Consider the following 26,310-nt stretch of genomic DNA (forward strand, 5'->3'; position numbering starts at 1 on the left):
CCTGAGCTCCTCTGATGAGAACAGCCGAGTTCATGTCAGGAAGCCAGTGTGACAAGCTTCTCCAGGAGAACCAATGGCAGTAGGAGAACCACCAACAACCAGGAAAACCAACACTCCTCTTCCTTCCCAGTTCTCCTTTTTATGTTAGTAACATAAAAAGGAGGGCCATCCACACTCAGCATCACCCTGGTTCAGTTCAGCTGGGATTTACAAGTTGACCACCAGTTATCAATCCCACCACAAAAGGACTCAAAGGTATTCAGATCGGAAAGGAAGTATCGGTACGGGTTTTACTTGCAGGTAACATGAATTCCTAAAAATTCAAAGGGAGAAACATACGAAAATACTAGTGTTATGGTTTGTGTCTGGGTGTCCTCCCAAAGCCTCTTGCAGTCATGGACAAGTGGCTGAATTTAGCATTTGTGATTGGTTCATTGTCTAGTGCTAGGCAGTGTGAGTGCTGCACCCACCCAGGGGCGAGCAGCGGGCGTACAACATAAAGGAGAGGAGGAGGTGTGCTTTTCTCTTTTGCCCTTTTGCTCTTGTCACTTGTGGCCACCATGAATGGTTGGTTGCCCCTTACCCACACCACCTTATCTAGGAACCAAAAACTGTAAGCTAAATAAACCTTTCCTTCCTTCATTTTGGATGTAGCATTGTCCCAGCAATGAGAGAAAAGTAACTAAGATAACCAGGAACTAACATAAAGTTTACCATGTTTGCAGGATCAAGATATAAAAATAACATAAAGTTTACCATGTTTGCAAGATCAAGATATAAAAATCAATTGTAAGAGGCACAGTGGTATACATCTGTAATTCCAGCCACTAGGGAAGCTGAGGCAGGATTGCAAATTTGAGGCTAGGCAACTTAGTGAGACTCTTGTCTCAAAAAACAAAACAAGGGGCTGGGGATTTAGCTCAGCGGCATAAGCACCTGCCTTGCAAGCAGGCGGTCCTGAGTTCGATCCCTGGTACCGATAAAAATGAAAAAGACAAAAAAACAAAACAAAACAAAACAAAAACTTGGGCTTTGGACTGGTAGGATATGGTGCTTGCCTAACATATACAAAGCCCTAAGTTCTCCCCCTGTATGCAGGAAAATAACAACTGTATGTCCATCCATTAGCAATAAACAATATGAAAATGAAACAAAGAAAGTAATTCCATTCACAATAGAATAAAAAAGAATAAAATATTTTGGAATACCTTTATCAAATGACATAAAATATCTGTTGTAGCATAATGCAAATGAAAACACTGCTTAAATAATTTAGAGAAGATTTAAGTAAATGGGATATTTCATATTCAGGGTTAGAGAAAACTCAGTATTGTGAAGACGGCAATATTCACCCAGAGTGATGTTAAGACTCAATGTAACCCCCACTAAAATTGGACCATTATACACAACTGGTGAGAATGTAAAAACTTCAAAGTCATTTGGAAAACAGTCTGGTTAAATATTTAAAAGTTAAACATAAACTTACATGACCCAGCGATCTTGGGAATCTAGACAAGGGAAATGAAAATACACGTCCACACAAAAACTTGCATGTGAATATTCACAGAAGTACTACTATTCATTACATACAAAAACTAGAGTCAGATCCATCAACTGGAAAATGCATAAACTATACCATACCTATACAATGCAGCAACTACTTATTAACACATGAACTCTGAAAGTGTTATACTAAGTGAAAGAAGCCAGATGTAAAAGGCCACATGTGTAAGACACCATTTATAACAAAATTTTTAGAAAAGACAAATATATAAAAACTGTTTCAGTGGTTGCCTTGAGTTTAAAAGTAGAAATTGTTAATGGATAAGTTTTGGAAATGATAAAATAAAATATTCTAAAACTGGGTTGCAGTAATGGTTGCGTAACACTATAAATTTACTAAAAGCCAATGGATTATATATAGCTATGATGGATGACTTTTATGGTATATCACAGCTGCCTCAAAAAAGCTTTTAAAACAAAACTATAATCACACACTACCAAGTGCTTACAAATTCTAGGCCTTCTTCTAATTCTATTCTATAGTTTCTCCCCTTTGTATTTTTAATATTTCAGGTAGCCAGTACAATTACTCAAAAAAAGTCACTCATTAAACAAATACAGAATTTTCAGTTACTTATTCAAACAAATACAATTTTTATTTCTCTTCTTTTGACAATGCTTTGTCTAACTCATTCATCTGGAAACTCCTATCATATATGGTATGAGTTTATAACTGTAAAAAGTATGTATCAATTTTTGGAACTACTATTTTGTTCTAAGATATACTAGCTTATTTTTCAACCAGTTTTTTTTTTTTTTCTGTTGTTTGCTTTTTTAAGACAGAGTCTCACTATATAGTTAAGGATGGCCTTGAACTCACTCTGTAGCCCCAGCAAGCCTAAATTCAGCAATGCTCCTGCTTCAGTCTCCCCAGTGCTGGGATTACAGGTGTGTGCTACCACACTCAGCTAACCACTTTTTATCCAATAAAGTAACTAACCCTAAGGCTGGAGGTGTGGCTCCGTGCTGTCCTATGTGCCTAGTATGGGTAAAACCCTGGGTTGAATGTCAAACAAAGGGGCTACTAACCTTTAGCACAAGAACTATATCACTATGCGTATCTTTATAGCTAAAACTAGCACTAGCCTAGATCTGTGACCCATCCCAGGACAATAAACACTGGCTCAGTTGATTTTACTATTTCTCTTAGTACTAGAACCAATTAATAGCTGGGCTTAAATTGACTCAATCTTGTATTTTTATACTAAATCCCACTTAGTCTTGGTGACTTTTTTTTAATGTAGAAAACTTTTCAGTGTTTACTGTCAAGATTTTTTCCTTATGTTCAAGATTGCTTTTTAATTTTTTGCATCAGCCTTAGCAGCCACCATATCTGTCTCATATAGGGAGACTTCAATATAGTTCACAGTATAAATAATAATATAGGTATTATGTCTTGAAAAATACCATATTTTGTGTTCCCTATTGTAACTTACTTATTCAAAGTATCTAGTTTCATAGTGTTTCTAAATTTTTATTTAATAATGCTTTAGAAGTTTCATCTTATTACTGTTTTTTTTTTTTTAAGGTAATTTTGAGATGAACGCTTCTTTTTTTGGTACTGGGAACTGAACTCAGAGCCTCACTCTTGCCAGGCAAGTGCTGTGCTGCTGAGCTGTATCCCTGGCCAGAGATGAACTATTCTGCAGTTTTTTGCCTTGTTGAAACAGTCATGGAAGAGCTGAACAAAATTTTAACTACCAATTTATTAGTCAGATAATTAGTGATAAGAGTTCTCATATCTTTCAAATAGTACATTTTTATACTACTGTATTTATTTTCCCTGCCCGTCTTTTTTTTTTGGTACTGGAAATTGAACTCAGAATCCCCTGTCTGCTATGTATTGTAAATTTCCAATCTTGTTGCATTATAATCTGAAGATGCTGTATGTAAAATTTATTTTGAATGTATTTACTAAAAATTGAGTGTATTTAAATTTGTGCATTTAAGAAAAGCACATTTGCCTACTATTCTATTTAATCCCTGTCCATATTATTACATTGCTGAGGGCAGTTAATTTTTTATTTGGATGGGAATTCTCACAGTGAGACAGACACTGTCTCCAACTTGCTGACTGTTCTAGTATACAGCTCTTGTATGTATCGGCTTGTTTCTCTTGTCTTCCTATTTTCTGGAACACACAGGCTGGCAAATAAGCACACTGTACATGACATATACCAATCTAACAAAAGAAATTTTAAGACATATATTTTGAGTGTTTTTATTATACATGAATGAAAATGCTTCTAAATGGTACTATACAGAAAAACTTTTTATATAAAAATAAGCATTATAACAATTTAAAAAGTTCTAAATATTAAAAAAATTCTAAAAGCTAAAAAAAAAAAAAATCAAAGCTGTTGGGGTATGTTTTCAACAAAATGGGTACAGTGAGGTACACAATCATTATTCTATGTATTTCGGGCTGGATCTTTTAACCACAACATAGATGCTTTAGATGCAGGATAGATTTTTAGAAAATGTATTCCAAAACATGCAGTGGCAAATAATGTAATTTACACCTGATTTTTAATTATGGTAAACACAGCAATAAAGGAATGTAAATAAATAATCCATGACAGCAACACTATAGTACTTTGTTTTTGCAAGTTGGTGTTGACACAGGGCTGCAGTCAGGGCGTATAAAACAAAAAACACTATAGGGCCGCAGTCCTGGCTCTGAGCACTGAAGCTTGATGGCATGATGCAGGGAGCAGAATAGTTTCAAGTGAGTAAGGTGATCACAGTTAGCTAACAGGTACTCCTGACTCATCTGGGGAAATGGGGGTGGACTCAGGAGTGCTAGTCAGTGTTATCAGGGGCATTCTTCTGTGGTCAGTCTGTGGGTCAGTCATCAGGTATTCTTTATAGCTTAAGAGGGTCAGATACGGCTGTTTATCATATGACTGAAATCTTACTTTCACTCAAATCTTCTTTTTAAGGCCAGCAAATGGCATCTGCAAACCTTTCAGGAATATATTTTCTCTCATTTGAAAAGCTAGCTGTTGGGGAAGGAGATGAAGACATCATCCCAGGTTTATACCTGAAGCATACTAGCTTTTGGATCAAACAAATAAATAGAATTATAAACCATAAAACCTCTGCTAAACAGGAATATATTTCCCTCAGCTACTGCTAATTAGCCATAGAAAAAAGCCACCTGTTATATACCACAGCTAAAATTTCAAGTATGTATTGCATGATAGGATTTTAAGTCCTCATTTAGGTTACAAATTTAAAGGACAACTTTGGATGAAAGAGTTATCTGTTTCTTTTGCTTTCAGCTTGAATGAAGTTGAAGATTTAAGGTAAGAACCAGAGACAGTCTTATAGATTGTAGTTGAATATAGAAAAAAATGTTCTGTGGCCTGGCATGTTATTGAGGAATTGAACCTTAACAGAAAACCACCTGATGGAAAGCTAACTAGGAAAGCAAAACTGCAACTGGAATTCAACAATACAAGTTTTACTACTGAAAGTGTAGAGAAGGTAAGCAAGGAAGGTTATAAAACGGATTTAGAAATAGGATGGCATCTTTATTCTCAATCTCTTTATTACTTATATACAGGAGGCTTTTCCTGAATCTAGGAGGTTTCATGTAAAAACATTTCAAGCCATTAACTCCCCAGTCCCTTACTAGATAACTGCATACAAGATACTTCCACATGGATCCTGATTTCTGAATCTCTCCCTGAAAGCCTTACTCTCTGCTTGTTGTCATTTTGCCTCTGAGGAATGAATTAAACATCAGAGAACAAGTAATGTTAAGGGTGCTTCCCAACCAAAGTATATCTGCAAACTTCCATTTTCAATATTCAGTAAAAATAAATAAAACCTGGTCCCTTTTTTCCACTGACTGACCCTACTTTGATAAAGTAAAAATTTTTTATATATAGCAATTTTTATCAGGCCACAAATCCCCAGGAGAAACAAACTGGAATATGAGAAACTGCCAAGATCTAATTGAGAAAGAGGTTAGAAAAGCAGCTTTACATACATTTCAGGACTATATCTAAAAATCCCTTGCTCTGCTTTTAGAGAACCTACTAGTTTTACAGAATAAAGTAATAAAGAAAGTATCAGGTAAGAAACATATTTATCGCTATACAAATGGTCAACAATTTTTTTTTCAAGTTGAAAAGAAATTCTGAAATGATTTCTCTATTAAATAGCAACTATATCCAATAAGAGTATACACAAAATGATAAATGAGCCAAAAATCAACAGGTAAAGTGGTCAAAATAAATTTTTCAAAAATGTTAATCAATTTTGAAAAACTATTGTTGCACTTGGAGCCTTTGCCTAAATCTTTTACACTTTCAAATTACAAATTTTAACTAGATGTTAAGCTATAGGGAGAATATTTGCTAAGCTTGAGATGTTAAGATTTTTCCTTGCTTTCAAAGATATTTATCAGAACTCAGTTTCAAAAGCTCATTCCTAACATAATTTTCTATCATTGTAATAACCAGATAAAATTTAAAAGATAGTGTTTTCCAAATTCATTATCTCATCTGCAAGTACAAGTCTCTTAATGTAATCTCTAAAGCTTTAAATATGTAATTTGAAACAGTTCTTTGTGTGTTCTGTATGCATTAATGGCTGAATACAAACAACTTTCAAATAAATTTCACATTGCAATTGCAATCTTAAAAGTTCACTGCACAAGACAAAGCATAGTCTTAGAAACTGAGTGCAGTAAGATTCTAACTCATGGTTAAAGCACATAAAATGTATAATCTCAGTGGTAGTTGATTACTGGTCTTCCTGTTATACTTTGAGAGAGCAGAAATACCAGGTTCATTCTTCTTACTTTCAGAGGACATTTTAAACTATTATAAACTTGCAACAAACAGCAGGAATTACATATAACAAAATAAAACTTTGCTCCACTTCACCATTCTTGAACTTTGTTCCCCATCATTTTCCTCAGAGAGATAAAAAGTGTACCAACAGGGATCAATATTACCAAAAGGCTGAGAAGCTACAGTTGCTCTACACAGATGCTGTGATTTGCTTTATAGCAGGGAGAAAAACCAGAATTAAGGCCACCTGCAAAATATTTATTCTTTCTAGAAACTTTTTACTGGGTACCTACAAATGAGCTATTCATGGCTAGACACTACATGACACAAAGAAAAGCCAAAAATGGTGTTCTTAAGAAGACTTTTGTAATAAATGAAGTTTGTTAGACTTTCTAACTTCATTAAATCAATTTTGCTACCAAATCATGTCCCTCAAAAATCACAACTATCCAAATACCCATTGACTGAAGGAGAAAAGGTATTTTTATCCTTAAGTATAAGTCAACAATATCCAAAAATGTTTGATTACTCTTAGGGTTTGTGTGTGGATATTCTCCCAAAGCCTCATGCAGTCATGGGGGCAGGCTTCTAGAGTTTGTGACTGATTCACGGTCTAATGCTTGGCTTATGGGTGTGAGGGCTATGCCCACCCTGGGCAGGTAGCCTGCATACAATCAGACAGAGAGAAAGAGGCTTGCTCCTGAGCTTCTCCCTTCTTGCTCTTGTTACTTTTGCCATCTTCTGGCTGCCATGAATGTTGTCTTTTGCTGTGTGCCACTTTGCCTTGTAGCCAGCTTAGTATGAACTGAAACCTCCACAAACTGTGAGCTTTTTTTCCCTTCATTTTGGGCATTGGGTATTTTGTCATAGCAATGGGAGAAAAATAACAAACACAGAACATGGTACTAGAAGTAGGGTCCCTGCTCTGACTATACCTGACCACATGGTACAACAGCGTTTGGGAATGGCTTGTGGGAAGAGTTTGGAAAGGTTCAGAGACATTCCGTGAATGAGCAGTGCTGGAACACCTCAGGCTGACAAAAATTCTGTACCAGGTTTCAGAATGGTAGTGGTCTAGAGAATCTGTTCTTCCGAATTGGCTTCAGAGTGCCCCCTGAGGTACTCGACTCCTACAGCCAAAAGAGAAAAAAGCTTAGCTACTGCTCCAGCTGGAAACAGACCTTGGCATCATCCACGTAGTAGCACTGGTTTTAGGTGCATGCAGAATTCAAGAGTTACGGGGTTAAGAAGGCTTGTACTCTGATTTCAAAAAGCCTGCAAGGCCAGGCAGTGTGATGCTAGAGGGCAGTATGTGAAGCTGTGAAGGTGAAGCCAAAGATGCAGTGGACCTAGAGACAAAAAGTAGGTTAATGGCTGTTTGGGGCTGGAGAGGGGTGGGAAGACACTTTTTAGGGTGACAGATTCATTACACTTCCTGGCTGTGATGCTGGGTCCACAACTATATATAATTATCAAAATTAGCCAAGCTGTACACTTAAAATGGGTGAATTTTATTGAATGTAAATAAAACATTAATTAAAAACAAAATTGAGGGGAAAACAAAGTGTTCTAATACAGTAATAAAAGAAATGAAATTAATGCATTGAGCTATTATTTTTTTACAAAATTTGAAATGACTTTTTTTTTGTCTTTTTCTTTTTTATCGGTACCGGGGATCGAACTCGCGACTGCTTGCTTGCAAGGCAGGCGCTTATGCTGCTGAGCTAAATCCCCAGCCCTGAAATGACTTTTTTTCAAAAGATTATTTTGGTGGTAAAGGGTATTAGTTAGTACAACATTTCTGGAGAATAATTTGGCACTGTATACCTAAATCTTAAAATAATGAATCGGCTTTTGACCTAGCAATTTTATTTCTGGGGATTTTATGAAAGAAATTGTCAAATTAAGTAAGAGTTATATATAAGAACAGTATTGGAAATTTTTTCATAATCATGATATTGGTTGGGGAAAAACTCTGTGTGTCCAAACTTGGTGACTGATTAAATAATGGAACAATTAAAATGATGTGGCTGATCATACACATGTGCCCTAAGGAATGAAGATGTTCTCAATGCCAAAACTGTCTTTCTCTTTCCACATTTTATACTATTACTTTTTATAAAAACATTCACCTTCTACTTGTGGGAGTTATGGTACAACTATATAATGATGATCACAAGAGACTTCTATTACAAGAATAATTCACCGTTCCTGCTCATTTACCCCACATGAGGCATATAAGGCTACATTTTCTGCTTAATTCTTATGATGAATCAAAAAACTGTCTAGAAAGCCAGTGGTGGCTCACGCCTGTAATCCCAGCACTCAGGAAGCTGAGGCAGGATTGTTGTAAGTTCGAGACCAGCCTGGGCTATGAAATGAACTCAAGACCAGCCTAAACTGCACAGAGAGATCCTGTCTCAAAAAGACAAGACAAAACAAACAAACAAAAAAACTGCCTAGGAATCAATCTAACAAAGGAAGTGAAAGACCTCTACATTGAAAACTACTCTGAAAAAGATTGAAGAGGATATCAGAAAAATCAAAGAATATCCTTTGCTCTTGGATAGGAAGAACCAATATAGTGAAAATAATCATACTTCCAGAATTGTTATACAAATTTAATTCAATCCTGATAAAAATTCTAACAGTATATCTCACAGAATTAGAGAAAACAATCCTAAATTCATTTGGAACCAGAAGAGACTTAGAATAGCAAAGGCAATTCTGGGCAGTAAAGGAAAGACAGGGGGTATCACAATCCCTGACTTGAAATTATACTACAAACCTACCATGATAAAAACAGTATGGTACTGGGTGGGGAAGGGGGAACCAGACCCGAGGATCAATGAAACAGGTTAAGATGCACAAAGAACTCCAAACAGTTTGCCACTTTGTCTTTGACAAAAAAGCCAAACACCTGAAAGGTAGTGTCTTTAATAAATGGTGCTGGAAAACTGGTTTTCCCCATGCCAAAGATTAAAACTAGACCCATATTCTTCACCATGCACTAAACTGAAATCAAAATGGATCTAAATATTAAAATAGAAACACTAAATCTGCTGGAAGAGAGAACAGGTAGAAGTCTTGAAGATACTGGTATAGGCAAATACTTTATGAACAAATTCTGATTGTGCAGGAACTGTCACCAAGAGTCAACAACTGGGATCTCATCTTATTAACTTTTACCCAGCAAGAAACACACCAATAGAGTAAAGAGACCACCCATGGTTTGGGAAAAGACTTGAGTCAGCTCTTCCTCAGACAATGGAAAAAAAAAAAAATCAGACCTTGAAATGTAAAGACCCAACCTAAAAATAGGAATCTGAAGTGAATAGACACTTCTCAGATGAAGAAGCACAAACAGCTAATAGATTTATGAAAAAGTATTCAACATCACTGGTCATTTGTTCAAGAGATGCAAATTAAAACAATGCAGAGATTCCATCTCATTCCAGAAAGAATGGCTATTATCACGAAATCAATGAATAAGAAATGCTGTCAAGGCTGTGGGGAAAAAGGAAGCTTCTTCTGCTATTGGTAGGAGTACAGACTGGTACAAACACTGGAAATCAGTGTGGAGAGTCCTCAAAAAACTAAAATTAGAGGTTCTATTTGATGCAGCTATTCTCCTTGACAGTATCTTCTGGAAACAATTAAAAGCATCATATCACAGCAATATATGCACGCTTATGTTTACAGGTGTGTACAATTTATAATAGCTAAATCTTGAAAACAGCCCACATGCCCATCAATCGATGAATGGATAAAGATGTAGTTTTTAAAAAAATATAATGCAGTAGTACTCCGCCATAAAGAGGGATAACTTGAGACATTTATAGGTAAATAGATACACCTTGAGATCATACACTAAGTGACATAAATGGGACACATATGTGTAAATACTGTATTACTTTTCTGGCATGAGAAAGCAGAAGTGCAAATAAGGGCTAAAATGTATACTAGTTATTGTAAAACAGAAGGAAAGGCTCAAATGGGAAGGGTAATGTGAGAGTGAGGGAAAGGGAAAGGAAGGAAGGCAAAATGAAAAATGAGAAAAGGAAAAAATGGAAACAAAGCTTTTGTAAATAAAGCGGGGAAGAGGAACTGAAGAGAGGTTAGGGGAATGGGAAAGAAAGAATCAAGTTTATTGCTGATCGTGGCTGGGGACCAAGCACTCGAGTGATCACAGTTTTCTAACAGATGACTGAACGTGTCGTGATTAACTCTTAGGTCAATGCTGGGATTAAGGGTGCTGGGAGCTAAATAAACCTTTTCTTCCTTAACTCGGGGCATCTGGTATTTTGTCTCAGCAATGAGAAAAGTAATGAAGACATCACATACAGGCACAAATACCCTAGGATGAATGCGATCATTATGTACACCTAAAATATACCAATAAACTTTAATTTAAAAAATCCAATTGATATCTTAAATTACAGATGACAAATGTAAAGTGCCAAGAAACAAACTAGTTAACTAATAAAGTATTCATTTATAGGGGAGAGAAAGAGGATACTTACTAAATCCGGGTGAATTAAACTCAGGGAACACCCACTTATAACATAAAATGGAAATTCAATCTGTTATGGAAACTAAGGCATGAATCACATATGAAAAACTCTACATCCTTAACAGCTTCCTAGTTGCTAAAATTTAAAGTCAATTATTTTACTTGAAGATACTGAAAATGTACACTTATCTGTCATTATAACCATACTGGAATCAGATTAAGATGCCTAATACTGGCTGAGTGTGGTGGTGCATGCATACCTGTAATCTCAGCACTTGAAAAGCTGAGGTAGGAGGATTGCTACAGTTCAAGACCAGACTCGTTACAAAGTGAGTTCAAGGCCAGCTTGAACTGAGTAAGGAAAACACTGCCTCCAAAAGACAAACTTAGATGTCTGATACTTACATAACTACAAATAGTTAGCATTCTTTTTCTATTTTCTCAAAATAAGCATATCTTTGTACTATAAAAGATTGCCTGAATTGACGAATTCTTGAATCTCACTATTTAATGAAAGGTATCATCACAAATGTGATATTATATTTCATTTGTGAGAATAGGCACTGGCATCAGAAAGTAAGACTTGGATGGAGGGGATGGGGATTTAGCTCAGCGGCATAAGCGCCTGCCTTGTAAGCAGGCGGTCGTGAATTCGATCCCTGGTACTGATAAAAACTGAAAAAGACAAAAAAAAAAAAAAAAAAAGACTTGGATGGAGAAATGCACAGGTAATTTCGAAACAGCTAAATTCTCCATTCTGGTTTTATGATTTTAAGATAAGTGCAAGTTAAAATACACAACCAAGAAGAAAGGATAGGAACATACTTTAAGATGACTTTTCTATTTGAGCTAGCTATTTTAGAATAATCCTAGAATACAGTGAGCCTCAGGATGCCATCTGGCTGTACTGCTGAGGTACATTTTAATAGTAACTTCAAAACCTGATGCAGATTTTCTTTTGTAAAACCAGACACATTAAATGTTACACCAGAACAATCTGAGATGGGATGTGGGGAGCAGCCCAACTACATATTTTAATTGCAGAAATTGGAAACTACCAAAAATACTCTATAGCCTGAGCAATAAGTGAATTTTCCTGGCATCTTTTTTTTTTTTTTAAAGTAAAAAAGTAGCCTTTATTCTAAGGACGTGGAGAGGATTCTATGACCATGACGGATTCTATGACCATGGACGGTCTAGCCACCTCTCTTACAGAATTTTTTTTTTTGTACTAGGGATTCAATGCATGACTTCATGCTTGCCAGGCAGGCATCTGTGCCACTGAGCTAAACCCCCACGGCCCTGGCATCTTGCTTTATATAGTAAAGCTCCTAGAGATTGACAGTATGCAAAACCACTACAATCCTGGGCCGGGATTTAGCTCAGCAGCATAAGCGCCTGCCTGGCAAACGCAAGGTCATAAATTCAATCCCCAGTGCCAAACCCCACCTCCCCAAAACAAAACAACAACAAAAACAAATACTATAATCCTGAGCAATAGGATCGTGCCTTGACAAGTGAGTCTTGGACAGAAGGGTGCATCTTTTCCGATAAAATCTGTATTTCTATACAAATTATAGTATGAAAATTACAAAGGAAAAGAGAAGCAGAAGTACAATTCCACTATGTAAAAGCTCTTAATCTGAGTTAGGAACGGGATTAATCAGGTAACTCTGCCATGTAGAATTTTCAACAAACTGTTCCCTACAGGCCAGGACACTGTCCAGGTTGGCTATGTTCTCTGTTTGAGGGATACTGCACAATTTAGCAGAAAGAGGGAGATAAAACAGGAGGACCAGGAGAGAAGGCACAATAAAAGTACAGCATGACATTGGCCTGGACCATTAGTAACTAGTCTCTTCATCTATGAAGCTAATCTTTTTCTGGCACTCAAAGTAAGAATTTCCACTGGAGGTGGCTATTATTTTTGTCTGCCCAATCAATGTGCCCTCCCACTTCCTTCTGCTGGTAAACAGATTACATCCCTTGTCACCCAAAACTAGACCGGAATTTTGAAAGTTTGAGAAAGGTTCCTTTTCCGTTTTGGCTGAAAAATTAAGAATACAGTTCGTACATAAAGTAGTAATTGAAGAGCATTCAAGAGAAAATATACAATTTATAGAGAAAAAAAGGGAACAAGAGTCCTGACAATATTCACACCTGGCTTTTCAAATCCATCTAAGGTCCACTTTACTTCTATCTGTCTTAAAAGTCTGGTTATGTGAACCAACAAATCCTAGTAGGAATTTGGTTTGCTCTTTTGTAATGCAAGCATGCCAACTTTTACACTCACCTTTAATAAATGTTCACTTCTATCTATACAAAAATGTATTTTGTATTCTTTCCCCTCCCTTTTAGTCTGTAAAAAGGGAAAAAACAAAACCAAAAACCTCCCACAAACTCCCACAATACTGTATTAGTTCGCTTCCTGGTATATGAGCCCTGGCGAGGGTTAGGTTAACGCTGTGCTTATAAACATATCCACGATGCAAAAGGGAATGGCAAGCCAGGGGTGGCAGCATACATCCATCACTCCAGCGCTGGAGAGGCTCAGGCAGGAGCACTTATAGAGTTTGGAGTTTGACACCAGCCTGGGCTATACAAGGCCAGCTAAAACTACACAGTGAGAACTTGTCTAACAAAACCATGAAACGAAAATAAACAAACAAACTGAAAAGTGAAGAGAAAACTAAAAAGAACACTTACTTAAAAAGTGTTCATATTTTCAGGATGGAAATCATCAGCATTAACTCACAAACTACTTTGTTATTTTGGTTTTGTTTTATCGTTGATTTTTGCTCATAAATATAAAGAATATAACCATACAACTACATAACGAATTCCAGGAATTTTTCAGAGACCTTACTTCTCTCATATAAATAAAAACTAAAAACTTATTCAGAAGTTATTAAGTATCATTTGATAAGAATATGACTTGGCAAAACTGTGAATCATGTTCTAGTAAAAATGCTGTGCATCCTTCTGCTACTGTTATAATTAAGCGATTGTTCTTTTTTTTTGAGAACTTTGTCATTCTCTTTTTTTAAACATAGTTGATTCAAATTCTACTGTATTATAATGCAGACCATATCCTGATTTTAGGTAGTCTGACAGCAGAATAAGGACTGACACAATGTTCATCAGCTATTAACAGCAGAAACTATCAAAAGAGTCTAGGAAAACTCCAATAAACTAGATAAATACACAAAATAAACAAACAGTAAGGGCCTCTGATAAGCATTTTTAATAGGAAGGACTGTTGCCTTCCCTTTTCAAACCAGAAAACTGATGCACAGAACTTAACAAACTTGTCCTGGACACAGAGAATAAGTAACAAAACTGGGACTGTTGGACTCCATAATACGTGTTCCTTGTACTGTACAGTAGTGTATCAGCCTTCTTCTGAACTCCAAAATTCTATGAAGAAACCATCACAAATCTTTCCCTCCATACCTTCCAAGGACTTTTGACCACAACTACATTTCACAGAATTTTTTTTAAATTATAAAATGTTACTCTTAGCCAGGCGTAGGGCTACACACCTGTAAGCCCAGCACTTGGGAGGCTGAAGCTAGAGGACTGCTGTGAGTTCGAGGCGAGCCTGGACTAGAGCGGGTGAGCCCGACTCAACAAAACAAAAACAAAACAGAACAAGCCCCTCCATGTAGGCCTGGAAGTTAAGAGGAATACATAATGAGGGCATGGAGAGAGAGCTGACAGGGATCGCCCACAAAAGCTCTCTACTTTTGGAAATATTATTATATATAGATCAGCCTACTTTAGGAACACTCAATTTTGGTTTCATTAAGTATGTAGGTATTTCAGAGCCAGAACTATATTCAAGGAGCCCACTGTATATTTTTTCCAGCATACTGTAATTTTTTGACCATAAGAATATTTCAAAGAAACCATAACCTTTTATCTCATTAATAAAGTGTCCCTTCCTCCCTCTACCACTCCTCCAGAAGTCATTATTCATTAGTTGGGAGAAAGCATTTCTCCAGAAATCTGGTGTAGGAAAACTTTAAAAATACAAGAGAAAAGACGTCTTTTAGTTTCTTAGCTGTTTCTACATGGGGCAAGACACAGTGTGTTTTGTTTCATTATAATCTCTCTACCACTTGTTACACAATAGCTGTTTGTTGAAACAGAGGGCTTTACTCACAGAAACCTAGTGAGGAAGCAAGTACTTTTATGAAATACACTTAACTGAGCTTGGGGATTAAATAGTCTTTAGTAAGAAAACTAAAGATCCTATAGTACTCCTTCAAAATATTTATGCTCTTAATGGAAACAAGAACATTTCCAAACTATGCTTTTCTAAAAGAAAAATAAATATCAAATGTAAGAATCACCACATATCAAGTAATTATTCCAGATCATTTTTTACCTCTTGTGAAGAAATGTGTGCTTCCCAAGTTTCCTGTATTTCAGTGGTCTAAAGTCTTTTTAGAAGACAAAAATATTGATTAGCATTCCACACCCTTCCTCCCTCTTTCTTTTTATTTTTAAGCTATGTGCACAAACCAATCTTAATGTAGTAAGGCCGAGATTATGAGACCAAAGGAAAGTCAGTGCTGACAGGGGTATTTTATTACTTCTCATTAGGATGGGAAGAAAAGGCTGCTGTGTAAGCGCTATCTTCTGAAAGGTTGTGCCCTTTGGAGTACGCTTAAGGGAAACCTGGATACTGTTAGCTTTAATGATTTTTAGGTCTTTCTGTTCAGAAAGGGGTGCTTATCTGGCAACATTTCAAAAGAAGATGAAAATGAAATTCAGGATATAGAAGTTGGGGTGGTTGTCAAACCTAAAAAACAAAACAACAAATCTTAAAAAAAAAAAAAAAATCTGGTGCCGGCATGACAAATACTTTCACTCTGAAAAATGTGTAAGAAGTATATTAAGAAAGCAAGCAAGAAAGCAAACAAAAAGGTAAGGGGACTTTAGCCAGCATGTGTTTTAAGTGGACGTGTTTTCTGCAGCACTTCAAAGTGAAGTCAATGAGGGTCTTCAACAGAAAGAATGGTCTCAAAGATCAGAGAGCTCAGTGGACTCTTCCCTAAGAGTATGGTGGTTCCTCCTGATCCATGGTTTTGATTTCTGAAGTTCAGTTAACGACAGTGAACTATGGTCTAAAAAATATTAAGTAGAAAATTCTAGAAATAGCTAATTCATAAGTTTCATATTGCCATTTTGAGTAGTATGATGAAATCTTGTGCCTTGCGACTCCATCCCTGAGATATGATTTAATCCTTCATTCAGCATATCTGTGCTGTTTATACTACTTGTCCAATAGTCAAATTAGTGGTTATCTGGACTGTAAGAGGACATTCAAGTAATCTTCATTATTCAATAATGGCCTCTACAACAAGAGTAGTGATGGAAAAGGAGGCACACCAGTAAGACAAAATTGCAGTGCAATGAAAATATCAAATAAGATTAAACCCATAAATTAATAATAAAAATATTAAAAAAATAAAAATATTGATCACTGTTGAAGGATACTAGTGAACCAGTTAATTATTTTGAAAATGGAAACAGTGAACAAATTATACATTAAATACTATCTTTGTTTCACTTAATAGGTATATTTCAGCTAATAAAGGAATGACAGAATATCACCATTTTTTGCAAACATTAATGAATTAATGGGTCTAGCTATTAATCATCTCTATCTATATCAAAAAGGAGAGACAATCCAGTATTATACACCTCTTGATTCAGTACAGCAGTGCTACCTAATAAAATTGTTGTATCTACCCACTAAAACCCAAACAAAATCCATAAATGTAATTGAGTCTCCTGATCCAACTACCAGTGAACAGAAAATATAACAGAATAATATGTTCACCACATTGAATGCAACCAATAAAACCTTGACTATATGAAGTCTAAGAAAAAAATCACAATCACCTTGATTCCTCAAAATAAAATTCCAGGAGTTGGGTATGTTGGCATATGCCTATAATCCCAGCATTCTGGGAAGCTGAGGCAGGAGGACTGTTGTTAACAAATTTAAGACCAGCCTGGGCTACAAAGGGAGCTCGCAGCCAGTCTAAACTGCATAGTGTGACTCTGTCTCAAAAAAACAAAACAACAAAAAAAAGATAAGAGAAAGAACCATTCTCTGGATGTTGGCATTCTCAAAATTCAACCTTCTTTTTATTTCATTAACCTGATGACTTCATCTACTGTGATAAGCTATAAATCTTGAATAATTAGTATTTCATGTTGGCACTACATAGCTGACATGTCTAAAACCTCAACTGCAATCCAACCTCATTCATAGGTTGATTCATAGTACTAAAAGGAATCTTAGCAGTCATCCAGTCTTCCTAATATTACACATTTAATGCAAACTTCTTCTAAATCTTTAAGCAAAAAAAGAGTAAAACCACATTTCAATGTAAAGACTCACCAATTGTCCTTACAAAAATCACTTTGCTTGCAGTATATTCAATATCAAGTTAAATTTCATTTTTCAGTGAGACACAAGTATAACCAGGGTATTTCTAACTTCATCAGAATTCAATTATACATGGTTGGTAAAAAGTGTCAAAATTGTAAAACTGCTAACTTTATACACTGTTGGTGAGTACAAATCAGAACAATCTTAGGCAAATACTTTTAGTTGCTATCTAATATATTTTACTCTGAACTAGAAAACAGAACAACTTTTTTCAAGGTAGCAATGGATTCAACTAAAAGGTTGTATTTTCTTTGTCTTCAACAGCTATTATGGTCTGTGATTCAATTTTGGCCAGTGAAATATAAACAAAATTATAGTATGTGATTTCCAGGAAAGATCTTTCCTTACAAGGAAACCAGTAACATGTTTTTCTTTGCATCTATGAGAGGTAATCAAGTGACTAGAGAGATAAATTCTAAAAACTCAGTAAACTTTTGTAATCTTTGGATTTTAAAATATGTATTAAACACACATGTTTAAAAAAACTAGTTATTTTTAAAATCAATTGCTGATTTATTGATGAAAAATGGCAACACTGTTATTTATAGAACATTAAAGAGATGTCTGTTTGGATGTCAAGAAAATTAACTACCATTGATACACTACTATGGTTTGTATCTGCCTCATATGGTCATAAGGGGCGGGCCTTACAGAGGCCACTAAATCCCAGAGATTGTGACTGGTTCATTGTCTAGTGCTGGCATTGGCGGTATGAGTACTGCACTGGGCGGGGATGGGTATTCTGTGCAATACAAGGAAGGGAGGGAAAGAGGCTTGCCCTCCCTTCTGCCTTCTTGCTTTTGTTGCTTTTACTGTCTTCCTCTGCCTTGAACTGTTGCCCTTTCAGGCATGCCACTCTGCCTTGGAGCCAGCTGAATACCACTAAAACCTCCACAAACTGTGAGCTAAATAAACCTTTTTCTGTTTAATTTGGGTGTCAAGTATTTTGTCTCAACAACAAGAGAAAAGTAACTAAGACATACATATACCCACAACAAAGTAGTAGTAATTTATAAAGTAACATCAGACCCAGATAAACAGTCCAGAACTTGGTATCTTATAAAACAAATATTCCAAACTAATACATTTGAGTCCACACATGGTATAAATTCCAGTCATTTTTCTAGAACAAAACCTAATAAATGAAAATACATACTTCCTTCTCCTGGTTGCATTTAAATTTAATTATGTACTTGCAAATAATGCTTCAAAATATGCCTTTTATAAGGAAAGGAACAGAGAAACTTCCTTTCTGCCAGCTGTAGTAAACTACTCCATGTGTATCAATCATAAAAATTTGCTAACAGAATAGTGTCCATGAGATGATGAGAAGTGCAGCATAAAATATGTGATCATTTTAACATAGTAAAATAAGTTAAAACTTTTAAACCGGCATGGTGGCGCACACCTGTAATCCCAGGGCTTGGGGACTGAGGTGGAAGGCATGCTACAAGTTTTAGGTCAGCCTGGGCTACACGGTAGTTCAAGGCCAGCCTGAACTACACAGTGAGACTAGACTGGCTTTCAAAATTAATTAATTAAATTAAAAAATTTAAGCACTTAAAGAATAAAGCAATTTTTCTCAGCAGCACTTTTTTGATTAGTCACAATGAATTTTAATGTACTGAAATTAATTTATATAACACGGAACAATATTGTAAAAAATATAAAAGACAATAGTACAAAACTTACACACAATCTATTGACAAATCATAGTCCGGGCTTTACTCCCATTACATCTTCCTTTTGGACTGACATTTAGGAGGCTGTGCTTTTTCCATTCCTGCCTTTATCACTCACTAGCTTTTATACGTTGTACTAGACACATGAAAATCGTATATTTGCTAAATCAAGAAATTTTCTATATCCTTATCAGTCACTGAAGGTTACTGATAAGTGAATGATGCAACATTTACTGACAACCTATCTTTATTATTATGTACCTTTTCCATAAAATATCTCTTAATTTTTATAATAAAAAGGTAAGACACAATCATTTACTTTCACCTTACGGATGAATAAACAATAACCCAGCGGTATTAAGGAAAGTGCTGCTCAATGTCAAACTACTACTTGGTACTGAGTCAAGCTGATGATGCCTCTGAATCCAGTGCTAAAACCACCACACTTAACTCCACTGGGCTCCTCAAACATGGGGCTGCTGGATATTCCTCATATAGTCAGTCCTAACTATTGCCACCATAATACGGCTTCTTGCACAGTTGTCTCATAGCAGTTAATCATTCTTTGTGCAACGTGGACTTTAATGTATAGTATCTGGAGCTTTAAACAGGTCTTGTGTACATTATTTGTTTTAAGTCTTGCTGATCATTCGATAACACTCACTATAATCACTGGTAGAGATTTTAAAAAATGGACATCTCTTTCACTCCTAAGATTTAGGTTTAACAGATCCAGCTGTGATGCACATTTCTAGCTAATATTCACTACAAAGGTTTGTATTTCTATTTTAACTTTATGCAATAACCTTGTAGAGGGATCTTTTCTGAATGTGATATAAAAATGACTTCCTATCAATATCACATAAAATTATATTTTTTATATTCCAAAACCATATTTGGTTAAAAAGCAATCAAAATCTCAACATACAAATTCATGTGTTACTCATAAAAATACAATAAATATATTACTTATTCAACAAATATTTATCTAGGCACTGTCACATACACAAAAGGGACAGCCACCCATTCTGATATAAAAAATTTAATAATTAAATTAAAGTTGAAAGATCAGGCTGCTTCACTGGTACATATAATTCTGAAAATAAATGGAAGACAACAGCCAATTTTACACACAAGTAGCAGAGGTTATGGTATGCTACTGACAGTAAGAAAAAAGGCAGCCTTAATAAAGTCTTTTTCCTCTGCTTATTTCTAAACCAACTATTATTCCAAATAGCCCTCTGAATGCTTAGTTATTATTATCAACTAAAACACTTTTAGCAAAGACCACAATAGAAACCTGGATATTAAACTACATAGCAAAACATTCTGATGCTAAATTTTCCTCCTAAGTGACTCTTTAGGTGCAATTTTTAAGATAAATAGGAAAATGTTAAGATGTGCATCTGCATATGTTGTACGACTTCCTCATTACAAACATGTTATTTCCACTATGCTTACATTTCAAAGCTTTACAGGCAAGTATTCTACTTGATCAAAAAAACTGACAGCCTTTAGTGAAGACAAATAAACCTCTTTTAACATCAATTTTAGAGGTCACATTAAATTCTGCTTTTCAGCTTCAGCTCACATACTCACTGATCCTGCAATAAGGGGATTGTGCTTCCCTTTTAGCCCCATCTACCATTTCCTTGACTTTCTATTCACAAGGGTAGAAAGACAGTCCAACTTTAGACAAGAGGTCTTATAAGTGTAGGGTAAACATTATTACCAGAAACTCGTATTAGGCATCTGTGATGTGCAAAGATGCATTCTGCCAAAATATTTTGTTAAAACTTTCTTTTATGCATCATGTGAGACACACACACCTTTAAAAATAACTATTAGTGTTCAAAAACATAAGATCACAAAGAAAAGTATTTTTCTTGCTAGGCTTATCAAAAGAAGACATTCTTAATACACTGCAGATGTAACATTAAGGAGTAATTTAAAAACTAGCATAAATGTCTATGATTTGCAGATTTTCTAAGCTTGCAGACCCACAGGTTAAAAATCCCTAATACTGGGGAAAGTAGATATCCATATACAAAAGAATGAAGTTGGATACAATCAACTCCACATGGATTAAAGATCTTAACAATAAGACTCCTAGAAAAAATGTAGTGGAAGAGCTTCATGATATTGGGTTGGGCAGTGACTTCTTGGATGTAAAACCAAAGACACAGGTAACAAAAGCAAATAATGAATACACAGGCCTACATCAAGCTTTAAAACTTATGCTTAGCAATGAAAACAATCAACAAAATGAAGTCAGTCTATAGAATGAGAACAGAATGAAAGAAAATATTGGTAAAACTAAGGGTTTTATTCTAGAATAGATTAAAAAGTAGATGACTAATTTTTGGAACATATAAGGAACTCATACAACTCAACAACAAAAATAACCCAATTGAAAAATCAGTAAAAGACTAGATGTTTTTCCAAAAACAAAATATATAAATGGTCAGTAAAAACATGATAATATGCTCAGTACCACCAATTATCAGGAAAATCCAAATCAAAACCACAATAAGATATTCCTTCACATTCATTAGGATAGCCACTATTCAAAAGGAAAAATAAAATTAAGGGTTGGGGATGTAGCTCAGAGCACCTGCCTAGCATTTACAGGCTCTTGGGTTTGATCCCCTAGTGCCACCAACCAAACCAAAACACTGGAAAGAATGAGGAAAAACTAAAACCTTTGCATATTATTAGTGAAAATGTAAAACAGTACAGTCACCATGGAAAACAGTACAAAAGTTTCTCAAAACATTAAAAATACAATTACTGCTGAGTCTGGTAGTGCATGTCAGTAATTCTAGCACTCAGGAGGCTGAGGTGGGATGACCTGGTACAAGTTCTGTACCAGCTTAGACTACATAGTGAAATCAAGGCCAGCCTGAACTCACTGTGAGGTCCTATACCAAGAAGTAAAAGAAATAATAAAAATACAGTTACTATATTATTTACTAGTCCACTTTGTAGCACATTATCCAAAATAACTGAAAAAAAGTTTTCCAAAAGGTATGTGCATGCTCATGTTCACTACCGCGTTATTTATAATAACCATGAGGTGGAAGAATCTATCTGTCCGTCAATTGACAAATGGATAAAGAAAATGCAGTGTATACATGCAATGGAATAGTATCTAGTCTTAAGTAAAAAGGTAATGCTGCCATGTGTTACAATATGGATGAACCTTCAGTAAAATATTCCTGTCAAAAAAGGTAAGGACTGCAAGATTTCAGTTAAGAGGCGTGCTAAAGTGGTCAAGCTGACAGAAACAGGAGAATGTGGTTACTTGGAGCTGAGGGCAGAGGGAAAATGTGCAGCAGTTGAGCAGAGTTTGCTCTGCAAGTAAAAAAGTTCTGGAGAACCATTATGCACATACAATAGTTGACAATACTGTACTGCACTTCAGTTAGGGTAGTAGGCTTGGGTAGTTACATGGTAGTTTCATAGTTAGGGTAGTAAACCTTTTAATCATAGCTTTTATTTATGTGGTTTTTTTTTTTTTTTTTTTTTTTTTTGGATAGTAAGTATTATCCAAAATGCTTAGGACCAGAAGTATTTACTATTTTGGAGTTTTCAGATTTTGAAAGATTTGCATAGACTTTACTGGTTGAGCATCTCTAATCCAAACATCTGAAACTTTTGGCCATCAGTTCAATCAGTAAGTTTTAGATTTCAGGGCATTTTGGATTTCAATGCCCTGATTAAGAATGCTCAGTTTGTACATGGAATCCACAACAGTCCAATAAATCTGGAAAGGGAGACTGAGGTCCTTTTCCAGACCCTTTGATTCTTTCCCAGGGCTATAGATAAACCTTATTAACAATTCAGGGAATAGCCCATTCTTCAGGCTGGCACAGCATAAGGCACGTTACATGCATAACCTCAGTCTTCCAATAGGCCATACATAAATGCAAAAATAAATGAAAAGTGAGCAAACTCGTAAGAACAGGTAGGAAGATGCTGAAGGAATTCTGGCATAAAATTACAACAGTGATAAAAATTACTGGCACCATGCCATGACTGGAATGATCTCTCAAGGTCTTCAACAATTTCTTGGGGCAGGCATGGTGGCGCACTTCTGTAACCCCAAGTTGGTGGGGTAAGGCAGGAGGATTGCTGTGAGTTCAGTGCCAGCTGGGCAACATACTGAGTTCAAGGCCAGCCTGAACTACACAGTGAGACCTGACTCAAACCAAACCAAACCAAACCAAACCAAACCAAACCAAACCACACCAAACCAAACCAATTTCTTGACCATGTTCAATTCTGCTACCAAGAGGAAAATTATGTATGTTTTGATTCTATTCGATTTCTTCTTTTCATAAAATAACAGTATCCCTGGTGGTCTAGTGGTTAGGATTTGGCGCTCTCTCATAACAGTGTGATCATATAATCCAGCAATTTGTGCTCCTTGGCATTTATCAAAAGGAACTGAAACTTAAATGTCCAACACAAAAATCTGCACAAGAAAGTTTACAATGGATTCATTACTAATTACTAAAACTTAGAAGCAACTGATACTTTTTTTTTTTTTTTTGGTACCAGGGATCAAACTCATGATTTCACACTTGCCAGGGAGGCGCTTATGCTGCTGAGCTAAATCCCTAGCCCCAATATGTCTTTTAGTAGGGGAGCTGTTAAGGTGTGTTACATCCACATAATTGAACACTGTTCAGAGTTAAAACAAGATGAACTATGAAGTCACTAAGAGATATGCAAAAAGCTTAAGTATGTATTAACTAAGTGAAAAACAAAATAATCTGAAAAGGCTACATACTATGTAATTTAAACTATGACATTCTGTAAAAAACAAAAAATATCAGTGGTTTCCAGCAGTTTAAGGGGGAAAGAGAGAAAGATGCATGAGGCAAAGAGTATTTTTAGGCCAGTAAAACTAATTTTTTTTTTTTTTTAAAGGCAAAGAGTTTCACTATGCAATTCAAGCTAGCCTTGAACTCACTTTGTAGCCAAGTTGGCCTCAAAATCACAACGATCCTCCTGCCTCCTGTGGCAGGATTACAAGCATGTGCCAACACACCGGGCTCAACTGTTTGACATTTTAAAGATGGATGTATATCATTATGTGTGTCAACCCTACAGAATGCATAATACAGAATAAAGCATAATGTGAACTATGGTCTATGGGTGACAGTGATGTCACTATTGGTTCAACAAATCTAAAACAATGTACCACACTGGTACACAATGATATTGATCGTGAAGGTTGCATGTATGTAGCAGGGAACAGTAACTGTACTTTCAGATCAGTGTTGTGAATCTAGTCTTTAAAAAAAGCCTATCCTTTTAAAAATGATAACAGTATCTATTTATAATAAAACCAGAGGAAGTTTTATGGTCATTTTTTATTTCAACACTTGAAAAAAATGCACATTACTTCAGGCAAACTTCTAGTGATTAAATTTTAATTCCCTTCCACTGGACATGGAAGGACCTAAATCCAACTCACCTGCCTACACACACATACACACACACACACACACAATCATATATGCTTTGGAAGTAAAAGAAAAGTGTAGAGATACACAGTAATTTCTGCGCTGAAGTAGTACACCACTTTGTAATTTTAATTGAATAATGCAGGTATTAATAAGCTTCACCGAATAAGCCTTTTTTTTTTTTTTTTTCCATTTGTCTCCTATTCCTGAAACTGAAAGACACTGGTGTCAGCCAGTCATGTGTCATAGGAATTGCTGTGGCACTAGAATGGAACCCATTAGCTACGACCAAGTTAAAAGGTTACGAATAGTGCCCGGCATGGTAGTACAGGCTTGTGACCCTAGAATCTAGTGGGCTGAGGCAAGAAGACAGCCCCATATTCAAGGCCAGCCTGACTAAACAGTGAGACCCTGTCTCAAAAAACCAAAAAGGTTACAAAGAGTAGCCTCAATGCCACTTTTCTTACTTACTCTTTTCAATGTGGAAACAACCAAGTATACTTTCAGATGAAATATTTTTGCAAGAACTGTTTCATAAATTTCACCTACAATATGCTTGAAAAGAAATGGAACCATCTGTGAGTCTTCATAAGAGTCTTCTTAGCCGCATGACTTCTTAGTGGCGCATGACTGCAATCCCAACACTCAGAAGGCTGAGGCAAGAGGATCATTGCAAGTTTTGATCAGCCTGGGCTACAAAGTGAGCTCAAGACCAGCCTAAACTGCACAGGAAGACTCTGTCTCAAAAACACAATTAAAAAAAAAAAAAAGTCTTCTTTCAAAGCTCATGAGGCAGATGCATGATGTCAATGTAATTTAATATGTGAATACCATAAAAACATGAAAAGCAGGAGTTAGTGTATCATCTCTTGTATGAATGAACTGAAACATCACTGGCAAGATGAAATTGAAGTTCCCATTTTCTTATTCATTCTCTCTCCATTAATGCAAGATTTAAATGTCCACTGTATCAAATTGATCAAGATTTTTAATCTTTATATTAATGCTTTAAATTTCTATAAATGGTATTACCAGATGCTTAAAGACTTAAGTATTCCAAGACAATGAATTCTTAGGAATGACTTTTCCTAAACAGCTAGCAAACAAGAAAAGGGAAGAGGCAGGAAAAGGAGTACTTACTGTAAGAACAAGAAGTGCAAAGGAAAGAGTAAAGAAAAAAGGAGTATGAATAAAAGTGCCAAGAAAAGGAAGCCACAGAAAAAAAGGCCTGATAAGACACACGGCATTAAACTAGCATAATTCTCCATTGTTCAATATAGCGTTAAAAGGCAAAAGAGAGAGAGAGAACAAACTATAGTGAGATGAGTCTAATTACTACTTTGGACAATGTGGTTAGGAGACAGTGTTTGAACAAAGTGCATGTACTAACGAATGATAGCTAACTCCCGACTATTTCTTTTCTTCCATTTATAACCATCGGTTCTGTCTTTTATTATAATAAACTTTCAATTTAAAACAAACATACACAGATACACCATAATGAGGGGAATACTTCTCCCTTTTCCATTCTTAGACAAACACATTAGGAGAAAAGCACCTTTTCTGTTAGAAAAGAATGTAGCTCTCCTGTACTATTTGAGGTTACCAGCAATAACTGCTATGGACTGACTCTCTCTGTAAGCCCAAAGTTTCTATTTTGAAACCCTTAACACCAGTATGATGATAGTAGGAGAAGCAGCCTTGGGGAGGTGATTAGATCATGAGAACGATTGTAACTGGCATTTACTGGTCCTACAAAGAGGCCCCAGAGGTTGCTTTGCCCCTGATACCACATGTGGATAAA

General features: G+C 35.8%; 1 protein-coding gene and 1 non-coding gene across 2 annotated transcripts in view; both read right to left on the reverse strand.

Moving 5' to 3' along the window:
- Positions 1-26,310, reverse strand: part of Nlk (nemo like kinase) — a 142,096-nt gene that overhangs the window by 81,705 nt on the left and 34,081 nt on the right. The gene's annotated exons all lie outside the window — the stretch shown is intronic.
- Positions 24,698-24,822, reverse strand: LOC111756789 (small nucleolar RNA SNORA54). Its single transcript, XR_002791206.1, has one exon. It is a non-coding gene; the product is annotated as a small nucleolar RNA SNORA54 (small nucleolar RNA).

Source organism: Cavia porcellus, unplaced genomic scaffold, assembly GCF_034190915.1.
Source record: "Cavia porcellus strain 051 isolate PalLab524CR breed Dunkin Hartley unplaced genomic scaffold, mCavPor4.1 scaffold_6, whole genome shotgun sequence".
NCBI lineage: Eukaryota > Metazoa > Chordata > Mammalia > Rodentia > Caviidae > Cavia > Cavia porcellus.